This window comes from Rutilus rutilus (genome assembly GCF_951802725.1).
Source record: "Rutilus rutilus genome assembly, chromosome: 3".
Lineage (NCBI taxonomy): Eukaryota > Metazoa > Chordata > Actinopteri > Cypriniformes > Leuciscidae > Rutilus > Rutilus rutilus.
Window position 1 is genome coordinate 54,727,251 of NC_140211.1, and position 25,259 is coordinate 54,752,509.

Sequence of the window (25,259 nt, forward strand, 5' to 3'; positions counted from 1 at the left end):
TCAGACTTCTTGAGTCCCTGTGGTAAATATCTCTGAGACTGGGGTCTGATCTTGTGGGATTGACCTTTGCCCTTAACTGCATGCATTTGTTTTGTCTCCCAAACTGCAGATTGATCTGAGAATTCTTACACGGACTATGCTCAATAATTCAATAATGTGTAAGGTCATGTAAATGCTTTAAACCGTGTTCATTTATTTGGTAAAGGTCATAAATGATTTAAGCAGATCTGCATAACTTTGTTTATTATTTTGGTAACACTTTAGTTTAGGGTCCAATTCTCACTATTAACTTGGTTATTAGCATGATTATCATTCGGATATTGGCTGTTTATTAGTACTTATAAAGCACACATTAATGCCTTATTCTGCATGACTATATACAGCATGACTATATTATACAGAACTATTAATAAGCAGTAATTAGGAGTTAGTTAATAGTGAGAATTTGACCCTAATCTAATGTGTGACTATTATTTTTGTTCTCCATATGGTTGTTGTTTTGATATCCATGTAAATACCTTTATTGCCACTCTGATTGCTTATTCAGCATATACAGTATAAAGTTTGGAATAATTATGATTTTTTAAATGTTTTTGAGCTTCTTAAAATGTCACTTATGCTCACCAAGGCTACATTTATTTGATTGAAATACAATAAAAACCGAAATATTTTGAAATATGAATACATTTTAAAATAACTGTTGTATATTTATATATACACTTACCTAAAGGATTATTAGGAACACCTGTTCAATTTCTCATTAATGCAATTATCTAATTATGCAATTATCTCCATATGTAAAGCGCTTTGAGGTCTCAGAAAAAGCGCTATATAAATGTAACGAATTATAATCAACCAATCACATGGCAGTTGCTTCAATGCATTTAGGGGTGTGGTCCTGGTCAAGACAATCTCCTGAACTCCAAACTGAATGTCAGAATGGGAAAGAAAGGTGATTTAAGCAATTTTGAGCGTGGCATGGTTGTTGGTGCCAGACGGGCCGGTCTGAGTATTTCACAATCTGCTCAGTTACAGGGATTTTCACGCACAACCATTTCTAGGGTTTACAAAGAACGGTGTGAAAAGGGAAAAACATCCAGTATGCGGCAGTCCTGTGGGCGAAAATGCCTTGTTGATGCTAGAGGTCAGAGGAGAATGGGCCGACTGATTCAAGCTGATAGAAGAGCAACTTTGACTGAAATAACCACTCGTTACAACCGAGGTATGCAGCAAAGCATTTGTGAAGCCACAACACACACAACCTTGAGGCGGATGGGCTACAACAGCAGAAGACCCCACCGGGTACCACTCATCTCCACTACAAATAGGAAAAAGAGGCTACAATTTGCACGAGCTCACCAAAATTGGACAGTTGAAGACTGGAAAAATGTTGCCTGGTCTGATGAGTCTCGATTTCTGTTGAGACATTCAGATGGTAGAGTCAGAATTTGGCGTAAACAGAATGAGAACATGGATCCATCATGCCTTGTTACCACTGTGCAGGCTGGTGGTGGTGGTGTAATGGTGTGGGGGATGTTTTCTTGGCACACTTTAGGCCCCTTAGTGCCAATTGGGCATCGTTTAAATGCCACGGCCTACCTGAGCATTGTTTCTGACCATGTCCATCCCTTTATGACCATCATGTACCCATCCTCTGATGGCTACTTCCAGCAGGATAATGCACCATGTCACAAAGCTCGAATCATTTCAAATTGGTTTCTTGAACATGACAATGAGTTCACTGTACTAAAATGGCCCCCACAGTCACCAGATCTCAACCCAATAGAGCATCTTTGGGATGTGGTGGAACGGGAGCTTCGTGCCCTGGATGTGCATCCCACAAATCTCCATCAACTGCAAGATGCTATCCTATCAATATGGGCCAACATTTCTAAAGAATGCTTTCAGCACCTTGTTGAATCAATGCCACGTAGAATTAAGGCAGTTCTGAAGGCGAAAGGGAAACAAACACAGTATTAGTATGGTGTTCCTAATAATCCTTTAGGTGAGTGTATATATTGCTGAATAAAGCTGAATTCTCCAGTCTTCAATGTCACATGATCCTTTAGAAATCATTCTGAAATGCCGAATTGCTCCTCAATTATTTATTGAGGGTCAGTTATTAATAATGGTTATTATTATCAATGTTGGGAACAGTTTTTGCTGCTTAAGTTTTTTTTTGTTTGTTTTTTGTGTGTGGAAACTGCACTTTTTTTTTCCGGATTCTTTCATGAACAGAAAGTTCAATAGAACAGTATTTATTTGAAATAGAAATCTTTTGTAACATCATAAATTATATCTTACCCAAAATTTTGACTGGTAGTGTATCATAGTTTTACAAAAATATGAAGCAGCACAATTGTTTTCAACATTGATAATAATCAGAACTGTTTCTTGAGCATCAAATAAGCACATTATTTTGTTACATTATTCATTATTTTGAGTGATTTCTGAAGAATCGTGACTGCAGACTGGAGTAATGATGTTGAAAATTCAGCTTTGCATTACAGAATAGTTTTGAGAGTTTTGTTTACATGTAAACACACTAAATATTGGAGTCACCACAGAGACTCCAGAGTTTTTGGCACAATTTTCAGTAAAAAAAAAAAAAAAAAAAAAAAAAAAAAAACACAATTCCACATGATTGCCCAAGTTCTCAGTTGTTCTCCATCTGTGGTCTGATGTTATGAAGCTATTCCCTTTAGAAAGGTCAAGTTTGGGGAACTGGATGGGCATCAGTCATATAATAATTCAGTGTTTATGTTTTAAAAACATGAATGTGTTGGAGCTGTAATAGTGCCAAGTGGCAGTGAATTGTGACCTACGTTTGGTCTCTGTTTCTTACATGAACTAGCTTTAGAAGACTTGGAATAGCTATAGTGCATTAGTCACTTTTATGGTACATATATGGTGTTTTTCTTTTGGTGCAATTACTTCATGGGTCACAAACTTTCAACGTATGAGAAAGTGCATGAACAATGCATTTGGGTTCAGAACAACAATTCTGTACTGACAGAATGTTTAATCTTGTGTGAACTTATGTGAACATAATCAAAAAGATGCATAAAATATCAGATACTTGCAGCCAAGTACTGTCTCTTTGACGTTCATAGCTTTCTTATACTAAAAAAAAAACAGTCAGGATCCATGCTGAGATTTTGACGTGGACAGCGGAATATCCAGCTTGGTTACTGTCAGTCATCTGGCTCCTCTGTGTCAGCTATTAATGAAGCACAGCAGGACTTATGCAGACAGTGACACACCACAGGAAGAGCTCCAAAACATCCACTGGGAACAGGGGAAGTGGGGTAGAAAGAAGAAATGCTGTGAGTGCTTCAACCATGGAGCATTTTAACTAGGCCTACTATACTGAGGGTATGAAACAGTCATGAGGAAAGCCTTTATACAAGATTTATTGATTCCCTGTACATTGCAAGGAACTCGTTTACATGGAGCATTAAGCTTCATGACATGTTTTTGGATGACAGATGTGAGATTCCAGCTGCTAATAATCTGAGAATAATAACTTTACTGTAATGTAAAATACTTCTTGTCAGCATAATTCACTACTAACACTGGTTGCTTGTCATTGGGCAATTCATCTCCATGAGCGCAGTTGCAACAGTCACATCACCTATATAATGCTATGCAACTGTACAAATGTCATGGTTAGGTTAAAAGTAATAGACAAAGCTTGCTTATTCAGTCATTTAGTAATAGATAAACAATCAGAGTGAAAAGCTCAATCTGAGGTATTCATTATAGACCAAGCAAAGGTGTGTGTATACATTAAGAATATATACAGTATGAAACAGACTGCAGAAACTGCAAAGCTGCTTAGTTTGTCTTAAAATATATATATTTTATATATATATAGATATATATCATGAACTCCACAAGCTTGTGTAAAACCTGATGATACAGTTAGTGCAGTTTTTTCAAAATCCTAAAAATTTGTTATTTGAAAAGTATGAATGGCTGACCAATCAAAGTGTAATATATTAAAATATAATATTATACAAAAAAAAAAATATGTATATATCATGACTGAAGACTGGAGTAATGATGCTAAAAATGCAGCTTTGCAGTACAGAATAGTTTTGAGAGTTTTGTTTACATGTAAACACACTAAATATTGGAGACACCACAGAGATTCCAGAGTTTATATATTTACACACGTAAAACATTTTATATTGTACGTCATGTTTAATGTAAACACACACAAAACATATCTGCTCACACTATCTGTGTCTAAAGAGTAAGCAAACACACGCATTGCTTAAGATTTGACATGTTCCCCAATAAATCTTCTCTTAGTATCCTGTAAAGGTGGTTTATTTCTGTCCTCAGATAACAACCATATAACCACAATACCACAGTATCTGTGTGTGTGCTGCCTGTTCAAAGACATCAGCAGCTCGCTTAACACTCACAGATGCTATACACCAGGGGGAGAACAGATCCTTTTGATTCATTTTTAGGGAAAATTTTGGTTGTCCAAGAGACTACTTGTCAAATCTAGAATTGTCACATTGGTGAAACATATTTTGCAATGTGTGTATATCCAGGTGAAACAGAATATTCACTGAGAAAAATATAGGACATGACTATTACAGTAAATAGGGGTTTAAAATAACCTGGCTATATTGGCTGTTATGCACTGCGATGCAGTTGTGTTGGAAAACAGTAAACACGAGTGGCAAAAATTAAACGTAACATAGTTGTCATCGTTTACACACAATGACCCAAAATTGTTCACACTTGTTTCTAATGATGTGATCAAATCAACTGCATGAAATATAAGCCGGTTCAGAGAGCTCAGGTGACACAGCTGCACTGAATGTTGATATGAACAATGGATGGAAACAATCTGAGAGGCAGAGGAGGAAGAGTAGCCTATGTGTCAGAGGTGGTGGACAAGGAGGAATTTATTTATTTATTTATTTATTTATTTGAGTGTACTGCACTGTAAAAAGTGTTCTGATCACTTACTTAAAAAATTTGAGGAAACCCGTCACCTTAAAATGATTAAGTAAATAAACGAAAAACTTAAGTTATGTGACCTTTTTACTTAATTATTACTTAATTTTTTCAATTAAGCAGGAAGTTTATTTACTTAATCATTTTAAGACAACGGGTTTCCTCAAATTTTTTAAGTTAAGTCAACTGATTGGGCTTTTGCAGTTTGACTACTGCATTTTTACAGTATGCGAGTGCATGTACAGAAATTTAATAGGCTACTATACTTGCACTACGTATTCATCTTACTAAGTTGTGATAACAATACTTTATGTAATTGGAAAATTTGTTTACTGTATACAATATGCTCTGTTCTCCATTTTCTTAAATAGTGTCTAATCAATGCTCTGTATAGTGTGTTTATATATTATGCATGTATTACAGTATGTGTTGAGTACAGGTAAAATGGTTGATGCGATTGTTTAATTTTGCCAGAAGAGTCAGGAGTTTTATGAATTGCATTAAAGATTTGTTTTTGAGTTTAGTGTCGTGAGAAAATGGGTGAAGGTTTGAAGGTTTTAAGAGTGCGAAAAACTGTATAATGCAGCTGTTGCCTATAAATCTGTGTATTAACTATCTTCATCAGCTTTGTGTTATACTGGCTGTTTCATCTTTCGAGGGGAGAACTGGCAATGTCAGGTTCATGTAGAATCAAAGCAGGGTTCATTTGGAATCATATCAAAACAAATCTCATCAAGAACCACTGGAATGCGTATGAAAGAGAGAGCCATATCTATCTTTCATGATCATACATATATCAAATCAGAATACATCTGTCATTGATCATTATAGATAGTAACTGCTTGGATATAGTTGTCACTGATTTCCAGAGACGATTTTATTTGACATTTGTTGCATTGATGCTGTGAGGAATAAAGCAGTTCTTCACCTTGTGTTTTACAAGGAAACACCCTTTCAGAACAAACAAGGGCTGGAGCAGGTTAAGAATGTCAACCGGCAGCTCTGAACTGATTTTTCTAGTTTCTGATATCAAACAGCAGCTATAAATCATCCTCACACAATACAACAGTGCTTGTTGACTTTGACACTTGCAGAGCTTATGGATCGTAAAATGCACTTGCGGACATGTGCAAACAAGAGTCATGTACGAGCACCAGTACAGAAACAGAACTGACTCCCTTTATCTGTGCAAAATCAAGGTAGTATTTCATACATCAAAACAGATCCCCTGTATAAGGGTGTTCAGAAGATCATATCATGGGTCTTATAAAAGCATCCTCTCCATGTAAACAATACTAACTCTGCTATAGTTGTGTTTACATCATGATAAAACACCCATAGTTCAGCTAATTCAATTAATCAATGTGCAAAAAAGCCTCCTGGAGATCATGACTGTATTAACCTATAGGTACAACAGGTATTTGGAGAGCTGGGATAGACATACACTATAGCAGTCAGATGTTGTAATAATTTTTATGTTTTGTTTTAATATGTTTTAGAAAGAATAGGAACGTTCTCTGTAGGTTATTTTTTTAAACCATAACGAGAACCTACACTGAACGTTCCCCTGCAGGTTATTCTAGTTTAATTGGTAACCATGTTATACTGAGAGGTGTCATTTTTCATAAAGTGCATACCGCAGTTTATTAAAGTCCCACTGTGGTGAAAATCAAGTTTTTAATGTTGTTTATATGTCTTTGTGGTGTTTTTAATATGCTTTAAGACAAACTCTTAAGTCAACACCATTGCTGGGTATTTTCTCCTTAAAACTGCAGTGAATCAAAGACAGTCTCAAAAACACGGTTTGAAATCGCTGGTGTTTCTGACGTCACAAACTAGCTTGTAACCAATCAGGTCAACGTGTGATCGTCAACGAGTGGATCTCTGAGCTGGTGTGAGTGAGTGGAGGAGGGGCTCATTTGCATATTCATAGAACCATGTATACTAAATGAGGCAAGGGTGTAGAGTGTAGAGTTACATTCAAGCTATTCAAGGCATGAAGCAATTTATTTTCAAGGAAAAAACTTTAAATATGTAATTTTGGTGATCAAAGATGAGTTGGGGACTTTAAGGGGGGGGGGGGGGGGGGGGGGGGGGGGGGACTTTAAAATCTGGATTAGATCAGTCAAAACACATTATATCTTTCAGATGAATCCAATTTTATTACTAAAAATATGAAGCCAAACGTAGTATTAAAAGCATACAGATCATAAATACTGTAACTTTCTTTGCTGCGGGCCTCTGAAGCATGTCTCACTAATTCAGTGGTTCTGGGATATCTGGGAACCAAACATTGTTAGCTGATGATCCGTTAGAAATCACATAGAGACATCCTTGCTGAATCCAAGTATTTATCTATTTAAAAGAAAATCTTACTGAGTTGAGTTGAGTATGAAATATCCATTATAATTTAAATATATACATTTTAATTAATTAAAAATACCTTAATTAATTAGGTATTAGACAATAACATTTATATTCACAATCAGAGCATCACATAAAACCAACATTTCTATGCAGTGCCTCAAATGTTTAGTGTTCAGTTTATTTATAAAAACCTGAACAAATACAAAAATAAACAAAGACGTGGCTTGACGATAAACTTGAACAAAACATGAACTTAAACTCAGTAAAAGGGAACAATGCTAGACAAAGAAACAATGAAACATGAGGACTACACAAAGACTAATGAGCAACAATAAACGCCTGAACCTAATGAAACAATGAACCAATCAGAAAGGAACAAAGAACAAATGAAAATTAATATATTATATAGACACATTAATATATTACGCAAAATAAAAGACATGAAAACATGAAAGAGAATACAAAACCCAAAACCAAGCATGACAAAATGAATTGCATTGCATTTTTGCATTGGCTAATTTACACAAACTGTCCAAATGAAAAGATTGACTAAAATTAATCAGACTTTTCCAAACTACATGAAGGAGAGCACATTAAAGATTTAATTTGATTATTGCATCATCTTACTCAGCTGTAAAACTGTGTGCAACACAATGTGACATGAAGAAAAAATGTGACAGTCATTTAGTGAGTCAACAGCTTAGCTACTGTCACACTAATGATGTGGCTAGTAGTAGCTTACATTTTACATTAACTTACATTCAGAAAGGTTCTGGCTAGTGTTCTAGCAAGGTTCCCTCACAGTAATGAAGAAACATTCTTCCAGTAACATTAATAGAATGTTCTTTCAAAGTTATCTGGTCTTTAATTTTACATCGTTCATTCTAATTTTACTAATTTCAGAATGTTCAGAGAACATTATAAAAGTAACATCCCCATATGTTTGCATAATGATACATTGGTTCACTTCACATTTGTTTTGAACATTCTCAGAAATAGCATTTTTCATATCATAATGGGACAGTTAGCAAAACATTCTTTTTTTTTTTTTTTTTTGCTGGGAGCATTTCCACTTTTAGTTAGTTAGTTACTCCCCAACACTGCAGCCAATGCTGGAACTGACCTTGCTCTCCTGTAATAAACACTAAGGGGATCAGGAAGAAAGATAAGACTGGTCCTTGACTTTCAATTGTTAAGGTCTACAAACACAATAAAAAGTTAGTAAGGAATTAACAATAAACAGTTGTATGTTTTTATGTCTTCATTAACCTATATTAATAAATGCTGTAAAAAAATTTATTCATTTTTGTTCCTGATGTCATTAAGTAATGTTAACAAATTCTCAGCTAACAGGGAATGTTCTTAGAACGTTCTGACCTGAGGAGAACATGGCCACGTCGGTGCATTGTTCGTCTTGCCTTTCTCGTAAATCCTCGGTGGTGGGGTGGCAGTGCTACTCGCAGGCCGCCTCTAGTACCCTACATGTGATGGCCACCCTGAAACTATGGAAGGCCGAAACACTCATAATGCAGGAGGGTAGTTCTGAGCCGGGGTTGAGCTGCTCATATTGACTGAGATTAAGTCAAAGCGTTGGCCCTCAGCTAGATGATGTCCACCCTGGTGGTCTAGAAGCGCCCCCTGGCTAAACCTTGCAGAGGTGCAAGATATCGCCAAGTGTGCCTTCTCGATGCTCTCATCTCACAACGTGGCCTTTACGGCGACACTGTCGAGGACTGGGCCCAGCAGTTCTCCGCAGTTCAGAAGCAGGCTGCGGCAATCAAGAGCTTGCCCCTTTGTGCTTCAAGAGCACTCGTGGGCTGCCCCTCAGTCTGCTCGTTGCCAAGGGTGTCGTTCCCCTGAAAAAAAAAAAGGGGTACTCCGCCACAACCAGCTCTACTGTGACGCTGAGCCTCGCAGGGAAACAACACCGTTCGTCTCACCCCCCGAGCGGTCAGTGAAAAATCACCTCTGAGATGGGCGACCCGGACCGGGATGAAGGTGTTCTTTCCCCGGAGGAGGGCCGGGTGCAGAATTAAAAAAAATGTTTACACCTCTGGCGGCTCAGCCAGCAGTACCCACACCTTCAATAAAGAGCAGTTTTTGAAATCTCTGGGTGCTACGAGGGTGGGGACGACAGCATGCGCCGTCATGCCTCGCCGCTCTCGTTCCCCTCTCCCCAAGAGGACCAGAATGGCAGCTTGCGACGCTATGCCTCGCAGCTCTCGTTCCCCTCTTGGCAAGAGGGTGAGGTTGACAGTGTGCCCCGTTACGAAACCTCACCACTCTCTACCCTTCTGCAATAGCCAGCGGACAGCAGCATGCGGTTCGATAACGTAGTCAAGCCTTCCCACGCATCCTCTGTCCACCCGTGGAGCCAGGTGAGTGTTGCACCGCACACCCAGACCCCACTCCGAGTCGCCTCAGTGCCTCTTGGGTTGGCTCCCTGTCCTCCACCTCGCTGCCCCTCCGTGGTACGTCTGTGGTTCCGCTGGTCCCACTGGTACAGTCTCTCGGAGCCTGGCTAGCTCGCCCCAGACCATCCCGCTGGTCTCGATTCTTCCTCAACACAGGTCCTTCCTGTGCTTTGCTTTTGAGGATCGGGCGTATCAGTACAAAGTCCTTCCCTTCGGGCACCTCAGCCTGTTGGGACCTTGGGTCAACTGGGACAAGAGCAAACTCTCCCTGCAGAGGATCTCTTATCTCGGTATGGTGCTGGACTCGGTCAACCAGACAGCGCACCTCACGAGGAGCGCGTCCAGTCGGTGTTTAACTGCTTGAATTCATTCAGACGCAGGACAGCGGCTCCACTGAAACTTTTTCAGAGCCTCCTGGGGCGTATGGCATCCGCAGCCCCAGTAACGCCGCTCGTTTGCTTCATATGATGCCGCTTCAACACTGGCTTCATGGCCGGGTCCCGAGATGGGCGTGGCAGAGCGGCATGTATCGGGTTTCCATTACCCCGCACTATCGCCAAACCTTCAGCCCGTGGTCGGACCCTTCGTTTCTATGGGCAGGTGTTCCCCTAGAACAAGTGTCTAGGCATGATGTGGTCTTCACGGATGCCTCTGCCACCGGCTCGGGGGCCACGTACAACGGGCATGCAGCTTCGGGTCTGTGGATGGGGCCTCAGCTGCATTGGCATATCAATTGCCTCGAGTTGCTAGCAGTACGTCTTGCTCTCAGCCGCTTCAAAGTGCCGCTTCGAGACAAGCATGTACTGGTCTGTACAGACAACACTGCGACCGTTGCATACATCAACCGGCAAGGTGGACTGCGCTCCTGTTGCATATGGCAACTCACCCGCCATCTCCTCCTATGGAGGAGCATCTGAGGTCTCTTCGTGCCATTCACATCCCTGGCAAGCTTAATCGTGCAGCCGACGAGTTCTAACGACAGCTTAAGCTTCCGGGAGAGTGGTGACTCCATCCCCACTTGGTCCAGCTGATTTGGGGGTGCTTTGGGGCCGCACAGATAGATCTGTTTGCCTCCCTGGACACGTCACATTGCCAGTTGTTCTTCTCCCTGACCGACGGAACCCTCAGCACAGATGCACTGGCACACAGCTGGCCCCAAGGCCTACGCAAGTATGTGTTTTCCCCAGTGAGCCTTCTTGCACAGACCTTGTGCAGAGTCAGCGAGGACGAGGAGCCGCTCCTGTTAGTGGCCCCCTATTGGCCCAACCGGACCTGGTTCCCAGAACTAGTACTCCTCGCGACAGTCCCTCCCTGGCCCATTCCTCTGAGGAAGGACCTGCTTTCTCAGAGACGGGGCACCCTATGGCCCCCTCTACGAGGCGCCTCAATGCATTGAAGTGAAACCTATTCATTGAGTGGTGTTCTTCCCAACGGGAAGACCCCCAAAGATGCCCGGTTAGAGTTGTGCTTTCCTTCCTGCAATATGGGTTGGAGCAAAGGTTGTCTCCCTCCACCCTCAAAGTGTATGTCGCCGCTATTGCCTCGCATCACGATGCAGTTGAAGGTAAGTCATTGGGAAAGCATGACCTGATCGTCAGGTTCCTGAGGGGGGGAGGAGACTAAATCCGCCTCGTCCCCCCTCTATACCCTCTTGGGACCTGTCTCTGGTGCTCAGCGCACTGCAGAGACCTCCCTTCGAACCGCTGCAGTCAGCAGACCTAAAGATCCTGTCACTATAGACAGTGCTCCTGACGGCACTGGCTTCTATCAAGAGGCTAGGGGACCTGCAAGCGTTTTTGGTTGACGAAGAATTCGGACCGGCTGACTCTCATGTTGTCCTGAGACCCCGGCCCGGATATGTGCCCAAGGTTCCTACCACGCCCTTTAGAGACCAGGTAGTGAACCTGTAAGCGCTGCCCTCGGAGGAGGCAGACCCAGGCCTGGCTTTTCTCTGTCCCGTCCACTCCTTGGGGTTATACGTGGACATAATGCAAAGCTTTAGGACCTCAGACCAGCTCTTCATCTGTTACGGAGGCCAGCAGAAGGGAAAGGCTGTCTCCAAGCCAAGGTTAGCCCACTGGATAGTGGATGCTATTGTCTTGGCGTATAGGTCTCAAGACGTGCCCATTCGTGTTGTGAGCGCACTCAACTAGAAGTGTTGCTTCCTCCTGGGAATTGGCTCAAGGCGCCTCGCTGAAATGTTGAGCTGCGGGCTGGGCGACACCCAACACGTTTGCTAGATTCTATAGCCTTCGCGTAGAGCCGATATCCTCCCGTATTCTCGCCCCAAGTGGCCAGTAGCACGGGGAGCCCGCTCAAGTGTCGCCTTGCTACACCATTCTCGCCTGGTCGGCCAGATATGTGCGTCTATTTGCTCCAGTGTGTTGCCCTGTCTATTTGCTCCGTGTTGGTAGGGATCCAATTTCTGTCGGATCCCTCCGACGAACGTTGGAGTGACCGACATGAAAGGGAACGTCTCGGTTACATATGGTAACCCAAGTTCTCTGAAAGAGGGAATGGAGACGTTCGTCCCGTTTCCATGTTGTTGTACCATCACTGCAGACGGCTGGGTCCCTGGCTCGGCTCCTCAGCGAAAACCAAAGATGCGTTGCCCCTGCTACTCATTATATACCCTTACTGCATGATAGAAGCAGCTGGCGCAATTATCGCATGTCAATGTGCATTGGCTCATTTAGTTTCTCTTTCGAAGTAGATTGGTCTCTCTGCAAAGATTCCCATTTCCGACAAATGTCTGTGTTCCCTCTTTCAGGGAACGTGGGTTACCATACGTAACCGAGACGTTTTCTTTCCTGTGTTGAAATTTTTCCTTTTGAGACAGAATGGGCTTGTTATAGACTTTAGCTTATGTTTTAGGCTACAATATGTTTCGATAAACATGAACATTCACATGAATTCCATGCAACTATTTTTCTTTAACATGGCACTGCGATTAACGCGTGGCCAACCAATAAGATTTGCACTTTTGGTCACATATGCTGTTCCTGTTACATAAATCTATGACTTGGTGGTGTTTAAGGTGCAGTTAGGGATTTCTGAGAAATGCTGTTGATATTTGAAATCAACACAAACAAACACACCCCTCCCTTCATTGCTCCAACCCTAAAATGCATGAACACGCAATGCAACAGTGGATGTCTCTTTAGCAAGAAAAATAATTCTTCACAAAAAATAAAGCCAAGATGATGGACGAACGACAAGGAAGAGCAAAAAGTGAGAGTGTATACAAAACATGAGTTGGTTGTTAGTCGCCAACAGCACATCAGCTCCAGACAAACAATGACACTCAAAACTGTCCTGTTGTTAGAGCTAACATTACAACAACATCTTATCTTGGTTCTGTGAAACAGAGTAAAACCAATGTAACTCAAGTATGGAGCAGAAACAACACAACATCGGCATCTATTTTCAGGCCTGCCCACTCAGGTCACTCCAGCACTTTTGGTTCCACTTTAGACATTCTACTAATTATAAGTAACTTTGCAACTACATGTCAACTCACTTTCAGTAGAGTAGAGTAGACTGTTAGGTTAGGGTACACTGTTAGACTTTTCTGTAATTTCTACAGTTATTTACTGTAAATCCCCCAGTATTATACTGCTATTTCTCTTTACAGTAAATAACTGTGATTCCCATTGCATCATGGGAATTTTCTGTGACGTCTAACACCACATACAGAGACTTACTGTATTTTGTAAATTTGCTGTATACTACTGTATTTGTCTAACACCACATACAGAGACTTACTGTATTTTTTAAATTTGCAGTATACTACTGTATTTGAGGTAACAGCCTCTCTGGCTGGCACCATTCCATCGTGCTTTTTATTTCCTAATTTTTGCCTTACACCGCGTGTCTACAACGCTATAATAGCCAGAGGCTGTCTATAGGACACATTGAAGCGACCGGACCATTAATACAAAATGCAAACCTGTTTGTCCCTCCCTTGTCAGAAATAGTGCGAGCGCTTGGACTCGGAGTACCGTAGCCTACGTTATATTAGAAATACAACGGCCGCGGCGCATAACTATACACTGTCTGGGATTTGTCGTGTCGCGCGGAGCATCCAATGTAATATCACTGGGTTCTGACTGTCTTTTGTTGGACCGCGCCGTTCGTGTCTGGCCTGGGGAAGAGACGGAATTCACTTCACCGAGAGAGAGACCAGCAAGCAAGGTAAAAAACATTCTGTGTGTGTTGACAGGATTGTGCCCAGTTTAACCTATGTTATAACGTTACTCGTCGTCAACATGGCGGTAACGAACTTTACCACGGTAAACTGCGCTAACGTTTCATTTTACAGACTTATTATTAGATTATTGAATTGTCGAGTTAAAATATGCCAACGAGCAACGCTTAGTTTACATTAACAATACATTAACTAATGTGAAATTCTGTTTGAGTTGTATTGGCCTACTGTTGGCCTACTGATGAGAACCTTTATAGTTTTAGCATTTGTTTGCAAACTATAACATATTATAGTTTTTTTAATGAAATCGAAATGTATTATTTACTTCCATTTTTATATGTGTTTAAAGGCAACTGCAACAAAGCGCCAATTCGCGCCAGTGACTTCTAGCAAGATTCCGGAGGTATAGGCCATTTGTGATATATTTTGAGATAAGTTTGCTGAAATGATTAGCAATATGTGAAAAGTGCTTTGGAGCCACTGGTGCAGACTAGGTACAATATCTTATAAAATCTCTATAAAATTGTCTAACTTTATATCAAATAAGTTACCTGCATCATGTCAAACTTTATATTTATTACACAGCAAATGAACCAATCAGAAGATGGACCATTGTCTTTGTTCAGTCTCACCAGATTAAATGTATCCAGGTAAGCACTGCAGTAAAACTCTCACTAATTCATTCATACCAAATCTAGAATTCTAAACAACTTAAGTTAATATTTTTGCATTATTTTGATATTTTATTAGGCAAAATACTCTCTACCATTGCAGTCCCACCTGACCAGGAAGGTCCTAACATCAGCGCACAGGTGGGTTAACTACTGTAGGAAGGAGAACGATCATCACTCAGTGATTTCTTGCATGTGTCTTACTGTGTGTATTTGTCTCAAACAGGAATGGGCTAAAATCATCGATTTCAGTCTTTCTCTCTATGGATCTCAGCATTTTTGGAGAGAATTTAGGATTTGTAAGTATTAAAATTTAATCTGGCATAATTTAATTTATAGTTCTTTTGTATGCTATTTATTGACAAAAGCTGTTTACAAATATATATTCTTAAGTTTTTGTAAAAAAAAAAAAAAAAGGAGGTTAAAAATAATTTGACACTAATATTTTCTCTCTCTCTCTCTCTCTCTCTCTCTCTCTCTCTCTCTCTCTCTCTCTCTCTCATATATATAGTGTTGGAACCGGGATCTCCTCTGAAGGACAGAGTACATTTGTGTTTGTGGACACACACACAGACCAGGGAACATTCTGATGTTGTCAGTCAAGTTCTGAACAGGAACCAATCTTTGGAGAAGTTCATTTATTCAAAGGTGGACAAAACCATTGTGTTGGCTTTTTAAAGATTATTTTAATGATGATTTTTACTCCTGTGTTGTAGAAAAGATGGAGGAGTAGACAGTCAGACATTGATAATAAAAAGAAATGTTTCTTGAGCATCAAAGAGACTTCTTTCAAAAACATTATCCCCCGGTTTCACAGACAAGGCTTAAGTCTAGTCCTAGACTAAAATGTAAATCTGAGCTATTTCAACTGAAAGAAACTTGCACTGACTGATCTTAAAACATGTCAGTACATTTGTTTTGTCTTAAGATGCACACCAGTAATGCCTTTTTCTAAGGCATGTTTATAAAAATTACTTAAACGCCTAATTGAACTATGACCTAATCCTGGCTTAATCTAAGCCCTGTCTGTGAAACCAGGCCTAAGACACTTAAACACGTCTTTTGGCCACCAGTGCACATGAATCCAACAAATTTTTGTAAATAAGTGAAATTATTTTGAAGGTGGGGTTATGTGTCATGTATTGTGAAAAGAACTGTGTTTTGTTCTGTGTTGGACATTTCCTTTTTGACTGCTTAAAAATGTATTTATATTCTGCAGTTTTATGAATGTAATGGTTGATATTTCATTATAATAATTGTATAAGCTAAACAACCAATACATTCATTTTATCAAATGCTAACGTTTTGTTTATGATTTTATGTATGTTTTTAACAATGTGTGCAGTGAAGGACAGCACATAATGTGTTAATTTAACACGTTTACACATCTTTGTGCTAACCTTTCTGACATATTTACTTTGTTAAAATCATTAACACAATGAATGAGTTAAAATTAACACAAAAAAACTTTATCCCTAAATCACCCATTAATGTGTAAACATTTCACACATCATTTCCAGCATTGGCATACTGTTTATTTTGTGATATATATGAAATGTTTTAAATAAAATTTTTTTTATTTTGTGATAACTGTGTCTAATTGTTTGTATGTCAGTAGTACTTATGTAGGATAAAAATAAAATTAATCATATATCAAAATAATGAAATCTAATTTATATTTAGTACAAATAAAAATAATTACAGTAGTGTACTGATTAGCTTCGTTTTTACAGTAATGTACTGTAGTACACAATTACAGTACCATACTGTAAAACTGAAATACGGTTTGGTACTGTAACTCTTAATTACAGTAACTTACTGGCAACAGTGTTGCCAGTAAGTTACTGTAAAAAAACCTGGAAAAGTCTAACAGTGTAAGGTGTTAGAGTTTGGCTAAGGAGAATAGGTTGACATGTACAGTAGTTGCAAAGTTACTTATAGTTAGTAGAATTTTTGTTGGAGGAACATCAAAATAAAGTGTTAGCAGATATTAATGACTGCTAGTTGACATGTAGTTGAAAAGTTACTTATAGTTAGTAGAATGTCTAAAGTTGACCATTGAAATAAAGTGTTGCCAGACTTTAAATTTTATGTGTATATGGCATCAAAGCTAACCAACATATTGTATTTGTATACAAACTAAATGTTATTTTTATAACAAGGGCCCTTTAACAAAATACAGTAAAAAAAAAAAAAAAAAAAAAAAAAAAATCAGCTGTTTTTTCTTTTTTGAGGCATTCATGTCATGCCTAAGAGCACTGGACCAAAACCATGTTGCTTTCTAGAATTTCAAAGAGAGCTCAAGACATGCCCTACGGTCAGTGTAATGCTGTCTTTCTGAAAATTTCACTTTATCCAGCCCTCAGCTGGTGCCTGGCTGCTCTGTAATATGAGCTTTGATCAGAGGAGCACAATCAGATGATCTGAATGTCCTGTCAGATTCAGAGTCAACAGCAGCACAATAAACAGTCAGACAAACTAAGAGATGTTTACTTCATACTTTGATTCAGCAAGGATGTGCACAGCTTTGACCCACTGTGGTAATTAACACATCAATTTACAATATTAGTTAGGGAATTAATCCATGATGACATGATTTTGGGAGATTTTTTAAAGGATTAAAGTGGGCTGTGGTGATTATCTGTCCATTAATTGGATTTAATCAATGCATAGCGCACAGGTGTTGCTAACATGTTACACATATTAGAATGATTTCTGAAGTATCATGTGACACTGAAGAGTGGATTAATAATGCTGAAAATCTTACCTATTCCAAACATTTAAATGGTAGTGTTACTGTAAAAATTAAAAGATCATGGAGGAACCTTTTAGGGTTCTGGAACCTCCAGAAACTGAACCCTTTCAAAAAAGGGGCAGTTATTGCATATTATAGATACACTTTATTAATACACTTGCATGCACATGGAAAAAAAGCTAATATCTACAGTAGAAAAAAGATACTGCCCTGTTGATTATAGCTTCAGTGTTTGCTAGATTTTAGTAGCTTGTAGTGTGACTATATATTTTAAACAAGTAGCCTGACTGTAGCTTATCTACTTTAAATTAGTAGCCTGTAGCTTGGAAAGCTACAGTTTCAAAGTACTGTAGTTCCCCCAATTGAGCACTGTCTCTCTGCATGACAGAACTTCAACCCTGTGGCACAACTGTCACAGAGGAATTTCACACTTCAAACATATGTGTGTGAAGCAAAACTCTCTTTGTAGATTACTGTACAAACGTCATGGTAAATCTACAGCCAGTTTCAAATTACTTTACCATGTATGATCTGAATGCAAAAGAGTTATACATTAATATGATGAATGGAATGGTGTAAAAAAAAAAATGTAATGGTCTTAACTCAAAAAATATATAATTCTTTGTTTGAAATGAATTCAGTTGTGGATAGGTTTTCACCTATTAAAAGCAATATTTATTGACAATCACATGCAATAAAAATGTAATATGAAAAATATAAACATTTAATGTGAAGTATTGTTTAAAAGCACAAAGAAGAAAGTAGCATACATCAGTCATAACAACAATCAGCTAGCCCTTCCAAAACCTCCACTTTTTACCACAATCCCAAAACATGAAAATATGTCTCTTTATCTCACATAAAGTAACATTTGTTTTCAAGAGTAAGTTTCCCCTTTCCAGTCACTTGCAAAAAATGTTTAGAACTGGAAATCCTTTACCTGAAAAGGGATGTAGTCCTAATGCAAACTGGTTTAGTAAGCTTGCACTTTATGAGTAGAATCTTAAGCAGACAAAAAAGTTTTGATTGAAGCAATACTTCCTCAAGGGGTCAGTCCCTGTTATATGTGTGCAACATGTAGCTTTGGGGAAAAGCTAAATTAACAATTGGAAATTATTATATTATATTATATTATATTATATTATATTATATTATATTATATTATATTATATTATATTATATTATATTATATTAGGCTATATTATATTATATTATATTATATTATATTATATTATATTATATTATATTATATTATATTATATTATATTATATTATATTATATTATGATTAGATTAGATTAGATTAAAACTATTAATTTAAGTTAACCTCATGATTTGTTTTAGTGATTAATCTCATAAAAAATTTTGTTGACATACATGTATTGTCTCTAAATATATGTAGGCTAATGATATTTAGAACGTGTTGGAGCAAATTGGTTTTTCGATCACAGATTTCCTTTTTCTTCACTAGTGGCCAACTCCAAACCAAGTGAGAGAGAGAAGACTGAATTGAAGAAAAAGCTCCAGGTCTCATTTCCTGACTGTAAAGTTTGGGAATGTTTGGTTCAGGAAATGTGCTACCAGGATAGTGTGTCCATTAAAACACAGGGGTCCAGTACTCAGTCCATACTCATTTATTGTAACAGATTGTGAATCAGGCCATAGAGTAGAATGGGAATCAGATATAGAGTTTTATGGTTTCTATAAACAAATAAACAACAAACAGAATCTTCAAAATATAATTAACACCATAGAACTTCAACTAATATATCATTAATCACATAATCCAATCCTAAACAATTCAACATCAAAATAGTAAGAACACTGAAACATAAGAATCATAATCACATAGAACATTTCAGAATTAGACCCAAACAGAATCTCAAGAATTAACATTATGAAACAAATCAAAAGAGCACAAACTTACATTGTCAGGAACACATCAACTCTACAAAGGCTCTCATTAGGAGAGAAAGAAAGGACAGTCTGCTTCCACTGCATATAGCACACACCAACGCACCAAACAATAGCAATTTATCAATCATTAAGTGCACCAGAGGAGACTTAGCTCCTCCTATGACTGGCTACGTCATGTGATCCATAGGAATTCTCAACACTGACGTTGAAGGTAAGAATTTCAGCCAAATCCATGACACAGACATTGAGATTGAAGATGGTAATCCATCTCGAAAATGAGTCAAGACAGAGACCTAAAGAAGGTCTGAACAATTCGAGCAGTGTAAATACGCGTTCTTTTGGTGTGAAAGATCTCTGATTTTACATCAGCGTTACGCAAACCTTTGCAGTGCACATATTGTGCTGTATCCTGTGGTAGAAATTCCCATAAATACCTGGCTTAAGTCAATCCAGGTGTCTCCCACGACACCCTACGATCCAAAATGATCATCGAAATGACCTCCCCTCTTAGCCTGACGTCGTCATACTCAGATTCTAGTCAGAATATGAGTCTGATACTGCTCCATTGAGCTTTGATTATGGGGCGTGTTTCAACCGAATCAGGAAGGAAAATGCATCTGCACTCAATTGGATAGACCTACAACCAATCAGAGCAACGGAGTAAGTTTTCATTCATGTTTCCGATCTACAAATGCCTTGATCGCGGTTCTCTGTTCCTCTTTTAAAATTAATGCGCTGTCGATATCTTCTATAACAGACGCGATGGCGGAATATACACATCATGTTTCATAAACAAAGTTCGGCAGGAGCACGTTCACATAGGCTAATCAATCCAATCAACTTGTCATCAAACACCATGTCTACCCTATCAGCATGAGAGGAAACATAATATTCACTCTGTCAACTCACCTAACATTCCTTGACCGTTTTCAGCATCCCTCCACTCACTCTCGGCTTGTTCTTCACAGCCTGGAATGGGGGGGAGTACTTTGGGTTCGGGCCGAATACCGAGCCCGGAGCCTCTCCTCGGACAGCACGCCAAATATGCATTTATTCTATCTGACTTATTTGTAAGTGTGAACTCGTGAAATCTCAATTCTCCAGCGGCAGTCATAACGAATTCAACCCAAGCGCTCGTTGGTGACGTAGATGATTACGTTGCTCATCTGTCCATCATCATATAAAGCCCGCCCTGACAATTTGATTGGTCCGAACAATTTTTGTTCGGGCATAATAGCTCCTAAACGGATCGAGTCCAGACCGAACTTCCCGACCTACATTTTTTGTGGGCGGGGCTAAGTTCGGCTGGCATCCAGGCTACTCCCCTCTGAGTGTCGGTAACCCTCCACATCTAAGAATAGCCACTCTGACAAGATCAGGTAAACCCAGATGCCTAAAGCCTGGAACACACCAAGCCGACGGTCGGCCGTCGGGCAGTTTCCATGCTTCGGCCGACTAAATCTTCTCAGTGTGTTCCGCACCGTCGGCTGAAATTGGTCCTCGTCGGCTTTGTAACGGCCGATTCAACATGTTGAATCGGCCGTTACAAAGCCGAGCCGTCAGTGAAAGAGGGAACTCTGATTGGCTGTTCAGCTTAGTGAACGAGGCAGTGCACGAGAATAATAGCAAAACAGCGAGCAAAGTCAAAACGGTACAGATATAAGGCTGTTCTAATGATTATGTCATCTTACCTGAGCGTTCCTTGGCGCATATTTCAATATTAACACGAGAGGAGTGGAATAAAGAAAGTGTTTAGCAGGATTGATATTCAAAACGGTAAGCACGCAGTGCTTTGTTTACTGTGTGTGTATCTGCAGCCGGCAGCGTCGGTTTCCCTTTTTGAATGACGAATATAGACTAATATATCTGCAAAAATAGACAGTTGTCTCATTTACACGCAGGCGCAGAACGCACTTTCTAGCTAACAGTCGGCTGTAGTTCTCTCGGTGTGTTCAAGTGCAGCTTTTAACCCCGACGCGAGGCGACAACACAGTCGGCTTTCATCAGCGCTAGTTCGTCGGCGTCGGCTCGGTGTGTTCCAGGCTTAAGACTTGATATACTAGTATTCTGACCACAAAAGATGACTAAGAATAATAGCTACTCTAACTACGTTGGTAACCCCGGACTCTTGAGTCGGACGACGTCTCTCCCTCTGTGAACACTATCACTTGGGAATAAGATCTGATGACCTGCTGCACAGAAGTTACCAAACAGACTCCAAACAATGCCTTTGGTTTAATCGTGACCGGGAGGACCTCAGCTCAATCACCACACGACAAAAAGAGTACACCAGTTTATATAGAATAAGTGCATGGCAAACGTGACATGATTCATTACATCATTTTTCTCTACTATAATTGGTTCTTCATATATGCAAACACTTCTCTATTACTAGGTAAAAGCAAATCTGTATTTCTCGATTAAGTAAGTGACATGTGAAGGCCAAGTATGGTAACCCATTCTCAGGGTTTGTCCTCTGCATTTAACCCATCCAAGTTACTGTGGCACCAAGGGAGCAATTGGGGGTTTGGTGCCTAGCTCAAGGGCCCGTTAGTCATTTCATGCCAGTATTGAGAATCAAACCCACAACTTTCAGGTTACCAGTCAGACTCTCTAACCTTTAGGCGACAACTTCCCCACTTCAGTTTGTTACTCAAGTGATGAGGTTATATATTTGGACAGTCGTCTAGTCTTGTCCATCTCCATCCATTATTTCAACACACACTAACTTTGGCCCAAGTGTTGGGGACATTTAGTTTTCAAAAGCATATAAATGTTAATCCTGCAAGAAAAAGGAATGTTAGTTATGATTAAAACAATCCGCACTGTTGTTGTACTGTTGACCATACTCGGAGTCTGAGACAACTATCGATTTGTTTCTTTTTAGCCATTCAGATGTGGACTTCTGTGTTTTAGATCATTGTACTGCTGCATCACAGTTGCACTTGAGCTTCATCTCAGGCACAGATGTTTGGACACTCTTGAAGAATATCTGGTAAATCGCAGACTTCATGTTCCCTTAAATGATAATTCATTGTCCAGATCCCCAGGCAGAAATTAATTCCCATATCTTCACACTGCCACTACCATGTTTCACTGTAACAGATCTTTTGAAAAGATGGATGACTTGCTGCTGTGTTCTTGGGGGAATTTTTCCCGCTTCTGGGAACCAAGTCTTCTCCAAGTGGAGGCTCTGGCTTGCACTTTGGTTTAGTGGAGTTCAATAAACTTAGAAATGGCTTTGCAACCTTTTCAAGGCCGATATATTTCAACATCTCAGCTGCTCTGGAAGTTCTTTTAATTGTGCCATTTTGTAGAAGCTTTGAGGTGAGCAGTTCTCTCTGATATACAGGATGAACAATTTAAACTCAACAGGACATTTCACCATTTGTGAACAGCTCATAGTTTTCCAAACTTCTGCTGTACTCAATACCCTCTTAATTTGTTTTCAATCAATTTGCTTGCCAAAACTGGGATCCCAGAGTTCAAGGAAAGTCTATTGAGTACACAGCCTTTTCTGACGAGACACAAGAGGCCAGTATTGTCTCCTGCAGAGGATCAAATCCTTCAGTTGCAGAGTTTAGACCTCACTTTTCAGTATCGAACATTGGTCCACGACCTACCTGACACCAGCCTTTGTGAAAGCATCTCTATTCAGCCTCCTAATTTAAATGGGATTAGGCCTAATGAAGGTCCTCTCACATTGGCTACAGGTCAAACCAGCAGCCTGTTGTCCTGGAGCCTGCAGGCAACTTAAGGCCGTGACACAGACACACCAAGCCAACGTCAAAGAACTAGCGGAAACAATTTGGCTCATAGGCTGCGTCTGGGCCAAAAAGCTGCATTTGATCACACCAAAAGGACTACAGGCGACTGTCAACTACCATGTGCGTGTGTGTGGTGCAAGAAAATAACTGTCTATATTATCAGGTATCAATCGTCTATATTTGTCATTCAAAAAGGGAAACCAAAATTAGGACTGCAGATATACAAACCGTAAACAAAGCGGCACTAAACCATTTTGAATATCAATCATTTCGATCACTTTCTCTATTCCATGCAGCTCATGTTGTTAATGTTAATTAATGCATTAATTACCATTAACTAATGGAACCTTACTTTACTTTACGTGTTACCAGTAGTTTTCATATTACTTTCTCTCAGTGCTACACAGATTCACATGCTGCTTAACTGATACAGTTTATAGTTCAGAGATTTAAGAATTGAAAGAATGTCTTGGGAAAAAAAAACTAATATCACTACAAAAGGGGACAGTGCATTTATTTCGTTCCAATCACTTCCCAACCTTTTTATGACATTTTAGAGACAGCTTTTTTTTCCCCACATGCAAAACAACTAGGATATTGGCTGTTTATTAGTACTTATAAAGCACATAATAATGCCTTATTCTGCATGACCTTATTCTACATTCCTAATCCTATTCAATACCTAAACGTAACAACTACCTTACTAACTATTAATAAGCAGTAATTAGGAGTTTATTAAGGGCAAAAGTCATAGTTAATAGTTAGTTAATAGTGAGAATTGGACCCTAAACTAAAGTGTGACCAATTAAAAAAAAAAAAAAAAAATATTTAGAGAAGACTTTATTTAAGATGAAGGCTTAAATTAATTGCTGCATCACTGCAGACACCAAGAAACAGCTAAAACTGTGCAAAGCATGCAGTGAAAGGTTATTGTCATTCCCCTTGCCAGAATAAACCTCATCAAATGCTATCTGATTTCATATATATCTTAAGGGCAGCATATCTTGAATTAGGCTGGGTCTGAGTAGGCATGCTCTTTTTATTCATTACTACATCAAAACTGTTCTCCATGCCTTCGAGATACAAGCACACAGACAATACTGTGGCTGACTCACTGTGAGCTTTGAGCCAATCTGATGGGAAGGCTCTCTTTGGGGTTTTTCCTGCAATGTGGGTCCCACATATTCCTAACACATTGTGTCAAGCCTCAGTGTGATTATTTTCATTTCAGGGATGTGATGAAAAGACTGTGTATGTGTGTTTATTCAAGGGTGGGTCCTTAACAATTAAGTGACTGTTTAAGTGGGGGAGTCATGAATTATCTACTGAGATAACAGAGATTGTCTAGACAGAAACCACAGACAGTACTAGACAACTCATACCACAAATCATAACAGAAGCATTTGTTATACACAAATAATGTATTATATAAAATCATGTATTATATAAATGTCATACAATTTAGCAACACTATGAAATTGAATATGACTTCTCACAGAAGGTTATGTCATAACTCTGTGAATTTTTTAACACAGCTTAGACTGTAGGCCCTATTTTAACGATCTAAGCGCATGGTCGCAAGTTCACTTAGGTCGTGTCCGAATCCACTTTTGCTAGTTTAACAACAGGAAAAATGGTCGGCGCGCCAGGCGCATGGTCTAAAGGGGTTGTCCCTATTCTCTTAATGAGTAATGGGTGTGTTTTGGGATTTACGTGCAATAAACCAATCAGAGTCTCATCTCCCATTCCCTTTACATATTTAAATTGAGGAATTTGTAAGCGGAAAATCTGAATGCTTCTCCAGAGCGAAAACGGATCTGGTTGTGCGCGAGGTTAATGCGCACGAGCAGACCAACTACAGGGCAAGCCAGATTCCACCATATCTTTATGTACACAATAATAATCTTTTACATTTGTTATTCTTTAATTTTTTATATTTGGCATGTTTGTGTGCTGCTGCGCGTCGCTGTGTGTGTAATAAGCAGACTGTATGTGCGTTGTGGACCTGCCTATAGGCGCACATTACTAATGCGCTCTTTAAATAACAATAAATAAATAAATATTGCGCCATTGACTTTAGACCAGGTTTCAGTTGGTCAATGGCCCAGTCTATTTCAGTTGCCTCAAAATAGCAACGCGCCAACAATGCGCCAGAACACACTTCGTTTGCAGACCAGCAGCC

General features: G+C 39.4%; 1 long non-coding RNA gene across 1 annotated transcript; it reads left to right on the plus strand.

Annotated features, from left to right (window-relative positions):
• Positions 1-14,314: 14,314 nt before the first annotated feature.
• Positions 14,315-14,938, plus strand: LOC311288157. The gene is made up of 4 exons (XR_014626900.1): positions 14,315-14,371; positions 14,554-14,618; positions 14,719-14,780; positions 14,866-14,938. It is a non-coding gene; the product is annotated as an uncharacterized lncRNA (long non-coding RNA).
• The last annotated feature ends 10,321 nt before the right edge of the window (positions 14,939-25,259 follow it).